The following is an 18582-nucleotide window of genomic DNA, read 5'->3' as shown; positions in this document are numbered from 1 at the left end:
AAAGGTTTCACAGACCAAACAGACGTCATACTTTCCTTAGTTTATTTTGATCTAGCCTCATCCTCAATTCTTGTGTTTATCCTTCGGGATAGATACAGGATTCGAGGTACAGTGCTCTTTTGTTTTAAACTATGAAAAATATGGGGTCAGTTTGATTTCATACTTCAACGTCCTTCCGAAGCAGGCGACAGGATTTCAATTCCAGCAACCGACAGCTTCTTACGGGCAACCCCACAAACCAACCCCGAAATAGCACCGACATCCCAGTAGCATCCAACTGAGATCCCTCAAACTTGGTATTGTTTCTAGCCATCGACACAAACCAAGAAATTACACAAGGCACGTGGAATAAGTGATGATCCAGCCAATCTTTCTAGCACTAAGAGAAATTACACCAAGAAAGATGTAAGGTAGATATCTTAAACCTAGACAAAATGCACCTCTAGACCCACTAAATAAAAGCACAATTGAAGAATAGATGATTCAGGGACTCCTCATTTCTGCAGAACACACAGCAGGAAGGATCCCTCAATCCTTTTGATTTCAGGATGTCATCAGTGGAGAGCAGTTTGCAGAATAATCTCCAGCAGAAGAAAGACATTGAGGGGGAAAAAATTTACTCCATAACTTGGATCCCCAGCTAAATTCATTCAAAGGAAAGCAAGTAGTGGAAATGAAAGTAGACAAGGTTTGAAACTGGCTCTTCTTAACAACAATTCTATCTTTCTTAGATGGGTCAATTGTGATCTTCATAATTTTGGTGAGTTGGGTAGGATAAAAAATGTTCAGCAGAGTCTATAGGTTTCATCCTTCATCAGACTAGAATTCAGCCACCTGAAGAGACTCTTCAGCATGTTGAAATGAGTTATGAGCAGCTTGGCATCAAGTGTCTAGTTATCAAGCCAAAAATTAATCTTTCCTTCCCCCAATTCCTAGATGAAGAGATTTTCAGCCATAGTCCTAACTTTCAACATGTTAGTCCAAGTTCTTGGGTCCCCTACTTTACTTGACACTAGAGGGATGGTGATCCTTGCAGTATTTGCCCTTCACAAATTTAGCCTACAATGAGTGTTGTGCTCTGAACATGATCCAAAGTTTACAGAAAGTGGTTTGTTTGATTTGCTGGAAGCTTTTGAACCACAAATCACTTGCTCTGGTGGGTTTAAATACCATCTGCCATCTGATCGAGTGAACTTACTTCCTCTTACCAGCCCATATGAATCTATTGAAGGTCCTCTCAAGAGAAATCTGAATGGATTTTTTCATCACCGACATCTGAGAAAAATAAGAGGGGAGGGAAGTCAGCACACTTCTAAAAAATGTAACTCTACCCCGTTGGATAAAAAAGAGTTAGCCCAGCAATTAAGCTTATTCTGGATCTTTACCACAATATCATCAAATTGGATTTGTCTAGTCCTGCCTTTCAGAAGATAAGTCCCCAAATACTTCAGTGGAAGGTTACCAGTGCTGAAACTAGTAAGCTCAATAATCCAGTGTTTAATATCAGCTTTAACTCTTTTAATGAAAACAACTATACATTATTGTGAATTAAAATTCATACCAGAGCATGACTGAAAATTCTTTAAGCATTGATGAATCAATTTAACAGCAAGCTTAATGGATTTTGCAAACAATATAACATCATCAGCAAAGGCCAAGAGATTGACAACAATGTTAAACTTGTGATTATACAAAATATGGATAGAGTTGGAAGAGAGCTGATTGAGCAGCCTAGATAAGTAATTAAAGGCAAGAATAAAGATAATAGGGGACAAGGGGTCACCTTGTTTGATACCTCTTGAAGCACTGAAGAAGCCATGAGAAATATCATTAATGAAAATCTAATGGTAGTTATTGGACAGCCATCTGTTGATAAGAGAAATGAACTGAGGGGAAAATCCTCTAGCCTTGAGTACCTCCTCAATGAAACCCCAATGGATGGTATCATAGGTCTTTTTTTATATCCGGTTTGAAGATCACATTACCACATCTACACTTTTTATCAAAATCCAGAACCAGTTTCTGAGCCAACAGGACATTTCCCACAATATTTCTGCCTTTTATAAGAGCTGATTGATTCTCACTTCTTAGTTGGGGGATATAATGCAAAATTCTATTATCTAAAACCTTACTAATAAGCTTATACATCACATTAGTGAGACTTATAGGCCTGAAGTGTTTGCATTTATGCTTAGAATTGTCTTTGGGGATCAAAGTAATGGTAGAAGATTTGAAGTAATTAAGAAGATCCTCCCCTTGGAGAAGCTCTGATGAAGAAGCTCTGAACCTCTGAACAACATCCAAAACATCAGGCTTAATAATTTTCCAAGCCTTTTTATAGAAATCAGCTGTAAATCCATCTGGGCTAGCCACTTTTGAACTGTCAATAGAAGCTAAAGCAGACCAAATTTCCTCCTCATCAGGGATAAAAGCATGATCAAGGTTCCTGGTGTAATCCACATCCTAATAGAAGAGGTCTCTATTAATTGGAGTTCTACTGCTCTGACATTGAGTAAACAGATTCTGGAAATAGTTTACTGCACTTGAAGTAATGGAACCAGCAGAATTAAGCCAAACCCCTGAGGGATCCTGAATTTTATGAATAGTGTTAGATTTCCTTCTATAATTGATACAGGCATGGAAATATTTGGAATTCCTATCCCCTTCACAGAACTTAGCTTTAGCAGCTTTTTGGGCATAAAGCTCCTCCTGCATGGATATAACATTCATCAGCACTTCAATAGCCACAAAAAGGATGGATATAACATTCATCAGCACTTCATTAGCCACAAAAAGGTTAGCCACAAAAAGGACTGAAACAATGTAAGGATCCGTTTCCAATTGAGCCTCGAACTGAGCCATAGATCTTTCATCCTCTTGAACCTTCACATTAATGTCACCAAACACAGTCCAATTGCACTGAGAGAGGTGTTTGCCAAGGTTCTTTTGAAGCATCCAAAGTTTAATCCAAGGATTGTGATGAGGATAATCCTTCCAAAACTGGGCCACTTGATTAAGAAAATCAGTATGAGAAGACCACATATTTAGATATCGGAAACTTGTTTTACCTTTGGTAGGAGATGCAAAAATAGATAAAAGGAGGGGTCTATGATCAGAACCAGTCATAGAAAGGTGATAAACTGAAGTATGTAGAAATTCCTTCCGCCAAGAGGAATTGTCCAACATCCCATCCAATCTTTTCCAAAGTTTCCCTCTTCTCCATGTGTATTTAGGGCCATTGAACCCTAAATCATATAACCCAGCCAATTGAATGTTATCATTAAAGCAATTAATTTCGTTCAAATCAGGAGGTCTGCCCCCAAGCCTTTCAGTAGGAGAGGACAGATAATTGATATCCCAACCAACTATCCAGATGGAGTTAATAGACGTGTATATATATATATATGCCACCTTAGAGAGAAATTAACTTCATAAATTTCAAATATATTTATGTTTAATGCACAATGCATTCAAATTAGCATAATATCGAAATACTGGCATCCAAACCACCCTAAAGAAGGAATTATATTATTTTAATTATGAATGATCATTTAATAATGAGAGATAACTCAATTAAATTCGGAGAACACAGCAGTATTCTTCTAATAACTTCATTTTAAACTCAACTATTTTTTCCCCATAAAAGTAAAATTTCACATAAAGTATAATTATTAAATATTAAAGTTGTTTTCTTCCCAAGTAGTTGGCTAGCGACAAGCAGCCAGTGGCTTTGGTCAACAAGTTGGAATGGTTGCCACGATTTACACATTAATAAATGATCGGTAGGCACAATAGTAGTTGTTTCTGATGGCGATTACAAAAGAAATATTTTGAACTTCTAGATATTATCTGCTGCATAACAACAAAATTTAAAAAGATAATTACATACAAATCATCAGAAATATTGATATTTACAAATTAATTAATTATATTGTTTTTTTTTTAAATACCAAATCGATATAATTATGCGAGTCGTGATCAAGCCATCGAGAATTTGACAAAAATGAAAAATTTAAGATGAGATTTTGTGAAGAATTTTGATATCTGAGTGTGAATTTGAATATTGGATGAAAGAGGGTGGTTAATTTGTAAATAGCAAGTTCCTGGTGGCCTGAATGTAATTGCCCTTGAAAATTAAAAGTTTTTCAAGTTCAAATGTGTAGAATCCGCACGAATACTCTTTTTCTCTTCGAAATAAAAAACTCATTTTATAGCTCTCAAGTATACAAACAAGGGACTGGGATTTTGCATGTTAAGTTGTTTGGGTCTTGGTGTCCTATCATGGCACCCTATTTGTTCAGTCCATAGGACGACAATTTTCTTCTATGTGTTAATAGTTAAATAATATACATAAATATATAGCTACAAGACATTTTATTTTAAGATTATATAAATTCCATTTTAAGCAACTTTAAAGTTGAAACAATCTAGCATTTCCAAGATAAATCTAATGATTCTAAGATTGTATTATTGTGATATAATTATGATATTGGGACATCTAGGAAATATATTATCATATCTATGGGGTCATCATAAATCACATGTGGTGAATTTAACTTTCATGTTTAAAGGATCAAAATGTCCTTTTAAAGATTTTATAAATAGATTGGCTTCAAAATTATAAAAAAAAGGTGAGTCAAGAGAGAAAAAGACTCAAAAAAAGAGCAGAAAAACAAAGCAAAGCTCCATCTACTGCAATGGCTAATGCTTGTTGTCGTCGCCAAAGCTATGACTTATCATTACCATCGCAGTTAATGCACGTCATCGGTAACAAGTTTGAAACTTGCATCAACACCATGGTTGACACACACCGTTGTTATTAAAGTTGATGCACACCCTCCTTCCACTGCAATTACTATCATTGTCAGTAGGCCAACAAACATTGTTGTCATAAAGACTGATACCTTTTATAGTCGCCATACGAAATACTTGTGATTGCCAATGAGCTAATCACATCATTGACAAAAATGATAATGATTCTAACAAGGTCGACAAATGCAATTATTGACAATTCTCAAATGATTCATGTTGCCACCAATAATGTTGAAAGTTAAAGATCAGGTCAAACTCATTGTGGTGCTTAATTATAAAATATTTTGTTGTACCTGTGATAGCTTGAGTTGCAATCTAATAAGATTTACATATTTATTTTATTTTTACTAATGCTTTATAAGTTTTTGATAGTGAATTTAAAACTTAGTTTATTCATCAATAATTCATGATTTTAATTTGGAGTAAATTTAAAAATGTCGAAATTGGCCTTACTAAATTTGTTTAATTTTTCTAGATATGTTCTATGTTCGATTTTCAAATCATTTTGACCACATTATAGAGTACTTCAAACTCTATTTTAAATGCTTCTACCATAATTTTCAATTTTCAAAAGTGATGCAGAAATGGATGCCCTCTTGTGATGACAATATCAACCATGTTGCTATTACATGCTTTAACACTTATTCATAATGGTTTTTTCGTACTCGCTATGTAGTAAGCATCAACTATTGATAGTAAGGGCCTATTAAGGGTAATTTTTTCCCCTAAAATAAACTTCTATAGTAATATATGACCCTCAAAGTAACTACTACAATTTATGGTTGTTGGTATATATATATATATATAATTTTGAAAATAGTATTTTAATTTTAAAAAATGATACTAACGAGATCTCATTCGTTTAATAGTTTAAATAAATGAGCACGACGCCACGCACAACTCACCTATCTCGAAGAGCCCGAAGGATAAACATAAGACTTGAGGATGAGGCTCGATTAAATAAACTAACGAATTTACGACATTCATTTGGTTTGTGAAACATTTTATGTTAACCAACAAGTTCCCCTATCTAATATAAGAGATTAAATCGGGTTTATATTACCTGGGTTCTAAAGCTCCTTATAGAAGCAAGCCCCTATAGTTAATTACATCTCAAATGATCGAAGCCACATGAGAAAACTCTCGACTTAGATCAAAGGTATTTGTCTTCAATAATTTCAAAGTCTAGGGTTTCAAGGTTAAACATGGAAAGTCAAATGGAGAATGCATAAAAGTACGAACAGCTTATTTTAGTAATCCAAAGGAAGAAAAGTAGGGGAGGTCAAGGATCCTGAGGAGAACCTCGGTGACTTCCGAAAACTATCTTAAAACTATCTTATTGCGTGGCTTAGGCTTAAATTTTGGAAAAGATATTTATTTTGATTTTTCATCGTGCCAATTTTATTATTTAGGGCTTAAATTTGCATGACACGGTCATACAAATGACCTAGAAGATAGGAATGTTTATGTCGTAACAAGCGACAACATCAAAGCCTAAAATGAGTTAGGGCTTAGATTGCACAATATGACTTTGCAAAGGCCTAAAAGTAAATTGAGGATTTACGTCATACTAGATGAGCTATCTCAAAGTCCTATGGTTTGTTGTTTAAATCTAGGAAAAGTTTACTTAATGTAGACTTGTTTTAATATTGTATATTATTATTCTCCATCTACTTCGACTTGTTCTGAACTCCTAATTGGTAGCTGCTCTGGGTTTAGTATCTTATGTCTTATGATTTTCTTTCAATTATTGTTAATCTAATTAATTCAAAGTTATGTGTTCAGGTTTTGTATTAATCCACTCTAGGTAAACTAGCTATTGTTCTCTATCTTAAAGGCCTTGCAATTAAAGAATGCAAAAGTAAAGGGGCACTAAAAGAAATCTTTGTAGTAAAAAATGTCGTAAAATATAAATTTGCGTACTTGGGCCTCTACTACTATTTTAAAAAGGGGTCATTGTAACAAGCATAATATAATAAAAATCAAGAAATTTAAGAAAGTTTAGGAAATTTGAGCAAATTGTAAGAAGAACACAAATCGAGAAAAATAAAACCCGCTATCACATATGAAAGACCAGGCTAAATGTAAGACTTTAGTAAAGATGGGGGCTTAGAGCTATCCTGTGTGCTGCCAACCTTGAACAGAATCTATCAGCCAAGCAATCTCAAGAGGGCATGCTCTAGCCTAATCATGATGATTAACAAGCGGACATCAATAATTTTGCATTCAAAACTCTTTTACTTTTTCATGCATATAAAGTTTTATTTAGGAGTCTAAAGTAGTGATATATTGAGAAAAACATGTTTTGATTATAATTAAATATGTTTTGGAAAATTTAGATTGTCCACAAGTTAATCATCCCTATCGGACTAAAATTACCGACAATCTAAGAGTTTAAGGGCTAACTTCCTACGAAGGGTTGGTGAACAATATCATTGGTACTATCCTCTCTCCTTTTTTAGGATCCTTGTGGTATGTGATATTATTTTAATATTCTACTTTGTATCCCTCGTTTAACACACATAAGCAATGTCTTCATCGCCTCTACCACCTGAACCTCAGACTTACACCAGTCCGATAATCCATATATGGCTAAAACAAATATTCTCAATTGCTCATAAAGATTTGAATACCTTTTTCAAGACTCAAACCCTTGACCATGAGGTTTTTAATATAGGATAAATACTGTCACGGAATTTTCTATTGATTTGTGAATTAACAAATCCCGAGTTCAAATCAAAAAATAAAAAAAAAATAGTATTCATGTTCAAATGCGTAGAATCCGCACGAATATTCTTTTTATCTTCGAAAAAAAAAACTCACCTTCTCCACAATAGATTTGTACTAGCATTTTATGGCTCTCAAGTATACAAATAAGGAACTCGGATTTTGCTTGTTAAGTGTTAAGTTGTTTGGGTCTTGTGGGTCTTGGTGTCCTATCATGGCACCCTATTTGTTCAGTCCATCGGACAACAATTTTCTTCTATGTATTAATAGTTAAATAATCTATATAGCTATTTCAAAATTGGGATATTATACCAATTTATGATCCTATATTAAAATTAAACAAATGATCATGTATTTGCTTCAACTAATATTAAATTATTACTTTTGGAGGAGTTATGCATGGATTGGAAGCCTCCGCTGCAAAGCTTGGAGCCCTTGACCACATAGCTACATTGTCAAATTTTAATAAAGCATGTAAAAAAGGCATTTTATTTTTATGATTATATAAAATCCATTTTAAACAATCTTAATGTTGAAATAATCTAGCATTTCCAAGATAAATCTAATGAGCCTAAGATTGTACTATTGTGATATAATTATGATATCAGGATATTTCAGAAATATATTATCAGATAAATGGGGTCATCATAGATCACAAGTGGTGAATTTATCTTTCATAATTAAAGGATCAAAATATCTTTTTAAAGAATTTATAAATAGATCGACTTCAGCATTTAAAAAAAGGTGAGACAAAATAGAAAAAGGCTCAAAAGAAAAAAAAAACAAAGCAAAGCTCCATCTACTGCAATGGACCAAAGCTATGACTCATCATTACCATCGCAATTAATGCAAGTCATCGCTAGCAAGTTTGATACATGACATCAACACCATGGTTGCACACACCATTGCTATTAAAGCTGATGCACACCCTCTCTTCCACCACAATTACTATCACTGTCAATAAGCGAATAAACTTTGTTGTCATAAAGATTGATACCTATTACAATCGTCATACAAAATACTTGTGATTGCCAATAAGCTAATAACATCATTGACAAATGCTATAATGATCGTTATCTCTAACAAGGTCCACAATTATAATTATTGACGATTCTCAAATGATTCATGTTTCCACCAATAATGTTGAAAGTTAATGAACAGGTCGAACTCATTGTGGTGCTTAGTTATAAAATATTTTGGTGTACTTGTTATAATTTGATTTGCAATCTAATAAGATTTACATTTTTGGTTTATATTTAGTAATGTTTTATAAGTTTTTGAGAGTGAATTTAATTTTGAAAAATGATACTAACAAGATCTCATTCGTTTACTAGTTTAAATAAACCAGCTCGACACAATGAGCAATGCACCTATCCCGAATAATAGACACATTACTTGATAATGAAGCTCGATTAAATAAACTAATGAATTTATGACATTTGTTTGGTTTGTGAAATATTTTATGTTAACCGACAAGTTCACTTATCTAATATAAAAGTTTAAATATGGTTTATATTACATGGGTTCTAAAGCTCCTTATAGAAGCAAGCTCCTATAGTTAATTACATCTCAAATGACCGAAGTCACATGAGAAAACTCTCAATTTAGATCAGAGGTATTTGTCTTCAAGAATTTCAAAGTCTAAGGTTTCAAGGTCGAACATGGAAAGTCAAATGGAGAATGGATCAAAATACGAACAATTTATTTTAGGAATCCAAAGGAAGAAAAATAGGGGATGTTACGGATCCTGAGGAAAGCATCAGTGACTTCTCAAAACTATCTTATTGTGTGGCTTAAATTTTGGAAAAGATATTTATTTTGATTTTTCATCCTACCAATTTTATTTTTTATGGCTTACATTTGCATCACACGGTAATACAAATGACCTAGAAGACATGACTGTTTGTTTTGTAATAAGCAACAACATCAAAGTCTAAAATGTGTTAGGGCTTAGATTGCACAGCATGGCTGGGAAAATGCCTTAAAATAAATTGAGGATTTACGTCATGTTAGATGAGCTACCTCAAAGTCTTATGGTTTGTTGTTTAATTCTAGGGAAAGTTTAGTTGATGTAAACTTGTTTTGTGTTGTAGATTATTATTCTCCATCTGCTTCGGCTTGTTCTGAACTCCTTGTTGGTAGCTGCTCTGGGTTTAGTATCTTATGTATTATGTTTTCCTTTCAGTTATTACTCAATTAATTCAAAGGTATTTGTTCAAGTTTTGTAGAGTAATCCACTCTAGGTAAACCGAATACTGTTCTCCATCCTAAATGCCTTGCAATTAATTAATGCAAAATTAAAGGGGCAGTAAATGATATTGTTATAGTAAAAAATGTCGTAAAATATAAATTTGCATACTTAGGCCTCTGCTACTACTATAAAAAGGGGACCGAGTAACAAGCATAATATAATAAAATGCAAGAAAGTTAAGAAAGCTTAGGAAGTTCACGCAATTCGTAAGAAAAACACAAATCGAGCAAAACAAAATCCACTATCAAATATGAAAGACCAGGCTAAATGTAAGACTTTAGTAAAGGTGGCGGCTCAGAGCTAAGCTATGTCCTCTCAACCTTGGATAGAATCTATCGGTCAAACAATCTCAAGAGGGCATGTTCTAACCTATTCACAATGATTAATAAGTGGACATCAATCATTTTGCATTCAAAACTCTTTTACTTTTTCATGCATATAAGGTTTTGTTTAGGAGTTGAAAGTAGTGATATATTGAGAAAAACATGTTTTGATTATAATTAAATATGCTTAGGAAAATTTAGATTTTCCACAAGTTAATCATCCAATCGGATTGAAAATACCGAAAATATAAGAGTATAAGGGGTAAATTCTTACCAAGTGTTGGTGAACAATATCATTGGTACTATCCTCTCTCCTTATTGAGGATTCTTGAGGTCGGTGATACTATTCTAATATCCTACTTCGTATCCCTCGTTTATGACACATAAGCAATGTCGTCATCGCCCCTAGCACTTGATCTTCAGACTTACACCAGTTCGATGATACATATGTGGCCAAAACAAATATGCTCAGTTGCTCATAAAGATTTGAATACCATATTCAAGACTCAAACCCTTGAGCATTAGGTTATTAATATAGGATAAGTTGTGTCAGGGTATTTCTATTGATTTGTGAATTATCGGATTTCGAGTCATAACTTGGTGAGTCCTTAGAAATTTCATGTCAATTTAGTTGTTATGTTTTGAAGACTATCTTTTTCCTCAAATTATAGCAGAATCAGAGGTCCTTAAAAGTTTCTAGAATCTTCTAAGAATAATCAGATAATAATTCTAAAAAAACTTAGGATCTCCTAGATCACTTTGTGCTCATTTTGTTCTCGCTAAACTGTTAATTAGATCATCCAATGCTAAATTTAATGTCTTTAAGTTGTGCTTAGTATATATCTTAATTAACCCATGAGTAGGTTAGGACTTACTTGCCTTGTTATGATTGAGGTTTTGAATAGATGGTCACCGATGTTTAAGATAAGTTATGTTCTTTATTTTCAAATCCCTTTAGAGAGTCTTAGATCAATCCTAGCTCATTACTAAGCTCTTAGATCTTTTATGGATAGAATTGTAATTTTAAACAAGAGTTAAGATAAGTGAAATTGACTCTCATTGAACGATTAAAATATAGTGCAACTATTAATCTAGGGCTTCAAATTTGTTAATTATTGTCTTGTTTTCTCATGCCCCTCACATTACAATCATCCAATATATTTATCTTCCAAACTATAATAATTTGATTAATTTAACTTTTTGTAGAGAACAGTGTGAATTGGTTTCTATATATTATCCACTTATGTTTTAATCATCCCAGGGGATCAATTATGATAAACTTTACCCTTTCACCCTTTAGTTTGACCTAAAATTTCAATTATGGCTCAAATTTCCTTAATTATCATTTGCCCCTATGACTCTTTGATTCGGAGAATATAGTTGTGTAAAAATTATAAAGTTGACTATACTATGCAACAGTGCCACAAGCTTGATGCAATATTTTATTAATAAGAAATTTAAGCAAATAATGTTGGGATTCTACGCAAGTATACACATCGTTATCAAGTAATAAAGGACTTTCTATTTAAGCCCCAAATATCGATCTCAAGGGGAAGGTTTAATTTTGAAATGTAAAATTTACTAGGAAATTCACAGAAGGTCAAAACAAAATCACTGTCATTAATTTCGAATGTTGAGATATTATCAAAACTAAATTAGTTAACTAATAACAAAATTGAAATACAAAGTTTAAACAGTAACTACTAAACTATTAAACTATGTTTATGTGATGAAGATTTCTTATGTGGGTATTTCTTTCCCAGTACAATGAGGTTTTGGTAAAATGAGATGAGATAAATGGTTCAAATATGTATTGTGCCAAATAGGAGCAGTTTTAATTCTCTACCCTGATACAGTATTATAGAAATCATTGCCTAATCCCAGGTTTAGTTTCTAAATCTGTGGCTAGGCTAGGAGGATACTGGCTCTAACTTCCGTTCACTTGAAGGCTAACTCTCGCTTTAGTTTTTAAACACTAAGATAGAATTAGGGATTTTAGTCTGTCACCCTAAAGATTCTCCAAATCTACACCCAACAAAGTATATTTCCCTATTTATTTGCACTTAATTCCATGAATGAAATTCTCCTTCATGGAATCAAATGTGATCCTCACTCTGTTGGAGAACTCATACTCCATTTCCCGGATCATATGTTTCACAACACATTTTAACAATTCTATTGGCCATATCGAAAATTAAATTAGGTTTGGAGTTAAAAAAATCATCACAATTTATTTTATATTTTAATATTGGCACTTCCATATTATCTCTTCATTACTATTATCTCTTCATTATATTTTAATATTGGCACTTCCATATTATCTCTTCATTACACCATATCTCAGAAGTGGAAGAAAGATAAAGTAAACTACTCAGACTTCATGAGAAATATACAATAAAACACAAATTTCATATATAAAAGAAAGTTTATACAACACTAATAACTAAACAAAGCTTATCTGAAACTCTTTCTTAAAGCAAATCCCTTGTAGCCTCTTCTAGGAAATGTAGGAAGAAGAAATCTCTCACTTTTCTCCTTCTTCAACACTCTTAAAGAAGAACTTAAAGAAGAATTCACACTTATTCTCACCACAAAACTCTAAATTATAAAACAATGGACTTTAAATGGTTGTGGAATGAAAAATAGAAAAATGTGTGATGCGTAGAATGTTGAATTGGGACCATGAGATTTCAGAAAGAGTTTCTTTTCTGATCAAATTTGGCCCCAAATAAACCCTATACTTGGTTCTCCAATAGGTGCCTCCAAAACTCTTCAAAAAGAGTCCAAATTTGTCGAATCTACTAGAAACAAGAGTTGAACCGACATTGGCGCCATCGGCACCCATTCTGGCGTTGTTGGTGCCAGTGTTCTGTAATTTAATTTGCTACTCTCTGTTGAACGACAGCATCGGCACTACTTCTGCTGCCATTGGCGTTGAGTAAAATTCACCATCTATTTTGTTGGTCTGAGCCGTCGGTGCTGAGTATTTCTTCAAAAATGTCATTTTGACTCTAAATTCCATCCTTTTTGCTTCATTTTTTCTTTAAGTCCTAAAAATCAATATCCTGCAAGTAAACATAAAAATACCTTCCATTAATGTGCAATATCACCAAAAATGAGTATAAAATATGGGTCTAAGAAAACATACATTTTTGGTGTATCAAAATCCCCCAAACTTACATGTTACTTATCCTCAAGTAACTCCTCTACTATATAAAAATATGACTTATTTTAAAGAATTTAACTTCTAGATTTTCATATCTTAGTCCACTAAATACAATAGCATGACTTAAGAAAAATTCAAAACAACTCTGGTTGATATTAAAGGTGTAAGAATATCCAGCAATCAAGTCCAAGATTTCTGATTCTCTATTCTTTTCAAGAAAAAATTGCAAATTATCATATTAAAGCCACTTAAAATAATCATATGAAAAAGAACTTCATAAAACTTTACTAGTAAATGAGCTAATACTCAAATAAAAGTTTAGAAAATATAGTCAAATCTTCTTCCTTAAATTGATTCAAGTGCAGCCAATTTTTATTAGACATCTCCTCAAGCTTCTCCCCACATCTTTTCTTTTCTTTTTCTTTTCTTTTCTTTTCTTTTCCATGTGAGGATTATTATATCTTGATAGTTTTAAATGATTTTAAACTTCACTATCCTCTTCTTAAAGTCAAAAACTTTTCAAATTTCTTCACTTAACAAATTTCTATTAGCTTAAAGATTTCATAAAGTTTAATTCGTTTATTCTTACATGAACCTTTAAGATTTTTAATATTTCAAAAATACAATTTTCTTTACTTAAAATAGAAAAATATAGTCTTATTCTCTAATACCAAATATCTTAATCTCTAAAATTAACCTTTATTATTGAAAATTTTTACTTAATTTCACTATATATTTAGAAACATAAATATAGTTATCTAAAGTTAAGCCCTAATACCAAAGAAATGTTAAATTTAAAATTTTTAAAAATATAACTAAGTGAGGACAAATAAAATTATGTTTCTTTCTTTTAAAAATAATCCCCAAACCTAAATTTTTAAAAGATTTAGCATGAATAACTGTAAAATAAAGGGTGAAAGAAAACATTAAATACATAAAGAAAAGACATACCTGTTGAAGGTTCTGATTTTGAAACTTTAATTCTGAAATACTGCATGTGCTAATATAAAAAGCTATAATACTTAAAACAATAAATTGCACATAATACATATAAAATCTGCTGAGAAAGATTTAATTACAATACATTTAACAGAATACTACATTTAACATAACTAAACTGAATTCCATAAATGAAAACAATTTTACAAACTAAAATTCACAACTCAACATAATAACAAAACATAGTCTCACAATCTAACAAATAGTCTCAACAATATAACAAAAACAAACAACACAATAATAAAGTACAATCAAACATACACTAAAAGAAAGATCACCAATCATCATCATCATCTTCATCTTCTTCCACATTCAAATCCTGCCGCTGATATGGAGTAAAAATAGGTTGAGTAGGAAACTGAACTGAATGATCACCCTTCATGTATCTCACCAAAACATCATCATAAGCAGCAACATATTCGAACTTTTTTCATATCAAATCATCAGTGTGAGCATTTTTGACATCCATATTTTGTCATATATGATCCATTCTTAAGATATCTCCCTACTGGATCATCATTTGGTATAAAAGTTCTCGGTTAGTAGGGTCACTAGAAGTAGGGGTCCTCAAAGTAGAAGGAATATCTCTGGTCTTACTTCCAGACCTCCATCCAACATGGATTCATATGTCTTTATATTGGCAAGTACAATAGGTTTTAGAGGCTCAATCCTCTCTTCCTCATGTATAAAATCAACTCCTTGTTGTTTATAGAGTCTGAAAATAAGTGCAGAGTGTGTCAAATCACCATTGGTCTCTCCCGAAGCAATAGATCTAGTGCTCATATAAATAATAGAGCCTGCATTTATCATCATCGCCTGCTGAATACAGAAGTTCAGGATAGATTTGTCCTTGGACACCTCACTATGATGATTTGTCGGAATCATTCTTCCAGAAATAAAGTAGTGTCAGGCCTTAGATCCTTAGATAATACACGGCCTTAGACGCTACATTTAACATAGAAAGAGGAAAGATTACCTTAACACCATTTTTCACTTTCTAGGTTCCTTTTTCATCAGCCAAAAAAGAAATAACCTCATCCAAGGCCTCATTCGAAGCATAAAATGATTTATACTGGCAACTGTAAACATCTTCTAACTAATAAAACTCATTAATTTTTCTTGGAGAAAACTCCACCATTTTTTCACGAACAAAAACAACATCATCAGAAGCCTTAGTAAAGTTGGCATAAAATTCCATCACTACACCAATAATCGCATCGAGAGTAAAATAGCAAAAATTTTTCCATTGTCGAGCATTGATTAATCACTCGACTTCTCCACCCGCATTTTTAAAACTACGATCCGGAATTACTTTTTTATGCTCAAGTAGACTATTGAATTGAGCACTAGCCCTGAAGCTATCAAATTTTTGTTCATCATAGTCTACTTTTCTTTTTTTCCTTTGCGCATTCTTGGTGTCATGGGAAATCTAAGAAAATTTGATAAGAATTTGAATAAATTCCAAAAATTTTGAAAATCACAATGTAAAATGCTTTAAACTTAAATCTACTAAGTAAAAGTTCTTCACCAAAGGATTTTCTCAAAATCTAAAAAAAACTCTAAAATTTTCTGATATCGGCAATGTGAGATAAATCCTTGGTGAAAATAAAAAAAATATAGTTCAAAGTGTAGCTGTTACCTAGAAAAGATGAAATCCAAAGCTCCTTTGCCTTAAAATTGCCTCAAATTCAAGCAAATGTGAGCCCTATGTGCAAAAATTGGAGATTAAAGGTGACTCAAAGGGTAAAAATGACAGTTTACGGTGAAAATTGTGAATTTTAAAGGTTTAAAGGTTGTTCTCGGGTCGAGGGCGTTGTCGACGCTGTAGGCCTAAAAATTCCATTTTTTGATTTTTTCAATTTTCAATTTCCTTATTTACTTAGAAAATAAATTTTTATATTATAAAATAATTTTTATGGCTCTGAAATTTTTATACGGACTTCCTAAGGTCATTTTCTACAAATTGGGTTATTTTGGTGATTTTTTGAGTTATTTTGTTTTTTTTTTTTGATATTTGCCCTAAATTTAAAATAGGAAAATATGTTCTAAAATTTTATATATATATATATATATATTTAAGTTCCTTTGACCACAATAAACCTACCAATTCAATTTTTTTATTTTTTGACGTATATTTTATTTTTTATAATTATTTTAAGCAAAATAAATGTGATTTACATTGAAAAATAGGTTTATCAATGTTAGAGGTGTCCTCCGACTTTAGAAAATCATAGGACATCCCTAATCATGTGAGGAATGAACCCTCCAAATTTCATTTTTTTTGTGATTAATATTTAATTATTTATGATTTAAATAAGTTTTAGAGTATTTTATTAATTTAAAAATAAATATTAAGTAAATATTTTATGTTTTTAGTTCAGATTGTTTTTCTCTATTCAATGAGCACAAGGGTTTTTTATTTCATTTTTAGGATATTTCTACAACAAATTATGAAGTTTTTAAGTTTCTATAACTATTTAAATCACAAATTCCTCTAATTTCCTACTTATCCACGCGGCATCCACGTTAACCTCAGCATCTCCAAAGCACCACATATCGTACAATGATTGGCTATAGTTTACACCTCAGCCGCCATGCATTCTCATTATTCATGGCTCATCCGCCCGTCAGACTCCTCCGTCGTCGTCCAATTGATACACACCTGAATGGACAACATTGTTCATCGTCCCTGATCTTCCTAACCCGAGAACTGCTTATTTTCTAACCTGAAGATCTTGTTTGATACTCAACCAAATTAAGTTTGGTTTGTTCATTACACTTTCATCTAAGTGAGATGAATACATCTATATGGCTAGATACGTATGAAATACAAGTTTGCTTAAAGCTCTAAACTGAGAGCAAAATTAAGAATTTTGATCCATACCTTTGTCCAAGAGGTTTAGCCTCGATTGGATTGGCTCCTGAGCTTTGCCTTGATCCCACAAACGTCTTCCAATCTTTAATTTGAGTAGTGGTTGGGTCTATGTAGGAGTTTGATCAAGAGGTGGCTCGGGCTTGGTCAAGGACTAGGTTAGGGTGCTCTAAATGATGAGGCTTCAATGGGTGAAGTGATTTTGGGGTGTGGGGAAGCTTTTGGAAGGTTCAATTTGGATTTTGGTTGAGTTTAGTGGGATGACCATGCAATGTTTAGGGTTTAGGGTTTAGGGTTTGAGCTCAAAATTAAGGTTGAGCAGTGGTGATGAAGGGCTCAAAATGGTTGGAATGAGCTTAGGGGCATTGGAATTAAAGTTTGAAATGATTTTGGCAGAGTTTCCCCAAGGTTTTTGCACTTCTCTCCTTTGGTCGTGTTGGGTGGCTTATTTATAGAGGAGAAAGGAGGCTCTAATTGGGCTGGTTTGTGGGTGCAAAAACTTGCTTAGGTGGAGGAAAGAAGAGGGCCAGTGGCCAATTGAATTGAGCCAACATAGGGGGTTCCAATTTGGGTTTTGTCCACATGGTCTCCCATGGCCATGGTGTTTTATGGTGGTTGTCTGGTCAGGAAAATTCACCTCCACACTATGGGAGGTCAGAATTGGGGAGATGTGAAGTCAATTTGGACCAAGCATGGGTAATTGCAATTTTTCCAAAGTGGGCAACGTGTTTGGGCTAGGTTGTGTTCTACGTAGAAGTTCAAGGTAGAATTGTCCACATTTTGGAAGGCCTGACACTGTATACCAGGATATTCTCAGAGGTGACGAAAAAAAAAATTTTGGACTATGTATTCAACCTGAGGGACAGAGGTCGAGCTGGTCAGTTGAGGCCAAAAACTTACTCAAAGCCACGAAAATGGATGCGCGGGAAAGGAAGAATAACCATTCAATGTGGTTGTTGTTATAATTTTATTGAAGATAGGCAAGGGAACCCCCCTGGGATCTTAAGATATGATGAGGTGGATCTAATGCCTTATGCAATAAAGAGAATGGTCAAGAGGCAGATTTGATGGAGTATACTGCCACCCGACTGCATCCCGAACAGCTGCATAATTAACATTTATGAGAAGCGGGATTGCATTTTTCCCCATATTGACCACCATGACTTCGTCAGACCTTTTTGCATAGTGTTTCATGAGCAAAAGCAAATACTCTTTGGAAGAGAAATCAACATCATTGGCCCTGGGGAGTTCAGAGGGTCCGTTCTGATTTCACTGCCAATGGGATCATGTTGATTTTGAAAGGAAATGGGGCCGACTTGGCCAAACACTACATCCTTGGAGTGTGATATCCCAGTATCAGTAACATTCTGAAGAATTCAATACATCAAAATACCATGGAGGTTCTGTCTTGACCCAGAATTGGAAAAACTAC

Source organism: Phalaenopsis equestris, unplaced genomic scaffold, assembly GCF_001263595.1.
Source record: "Phalaenopsis equestris unplaced genomic scaffold, ASM126359v1 Scaffold232296, whole genome shotgun sequence".
Taxonomy (NCBI): Eukaryota; Viridiplantae; Streptophyta; class Magnoliopsida; order Asparagales; family Orchidaceae; genus Phalaenopsis; species Phalaenopsis equestris.
Note: the sequence above shows the minus strand (reverse complement) of the source record.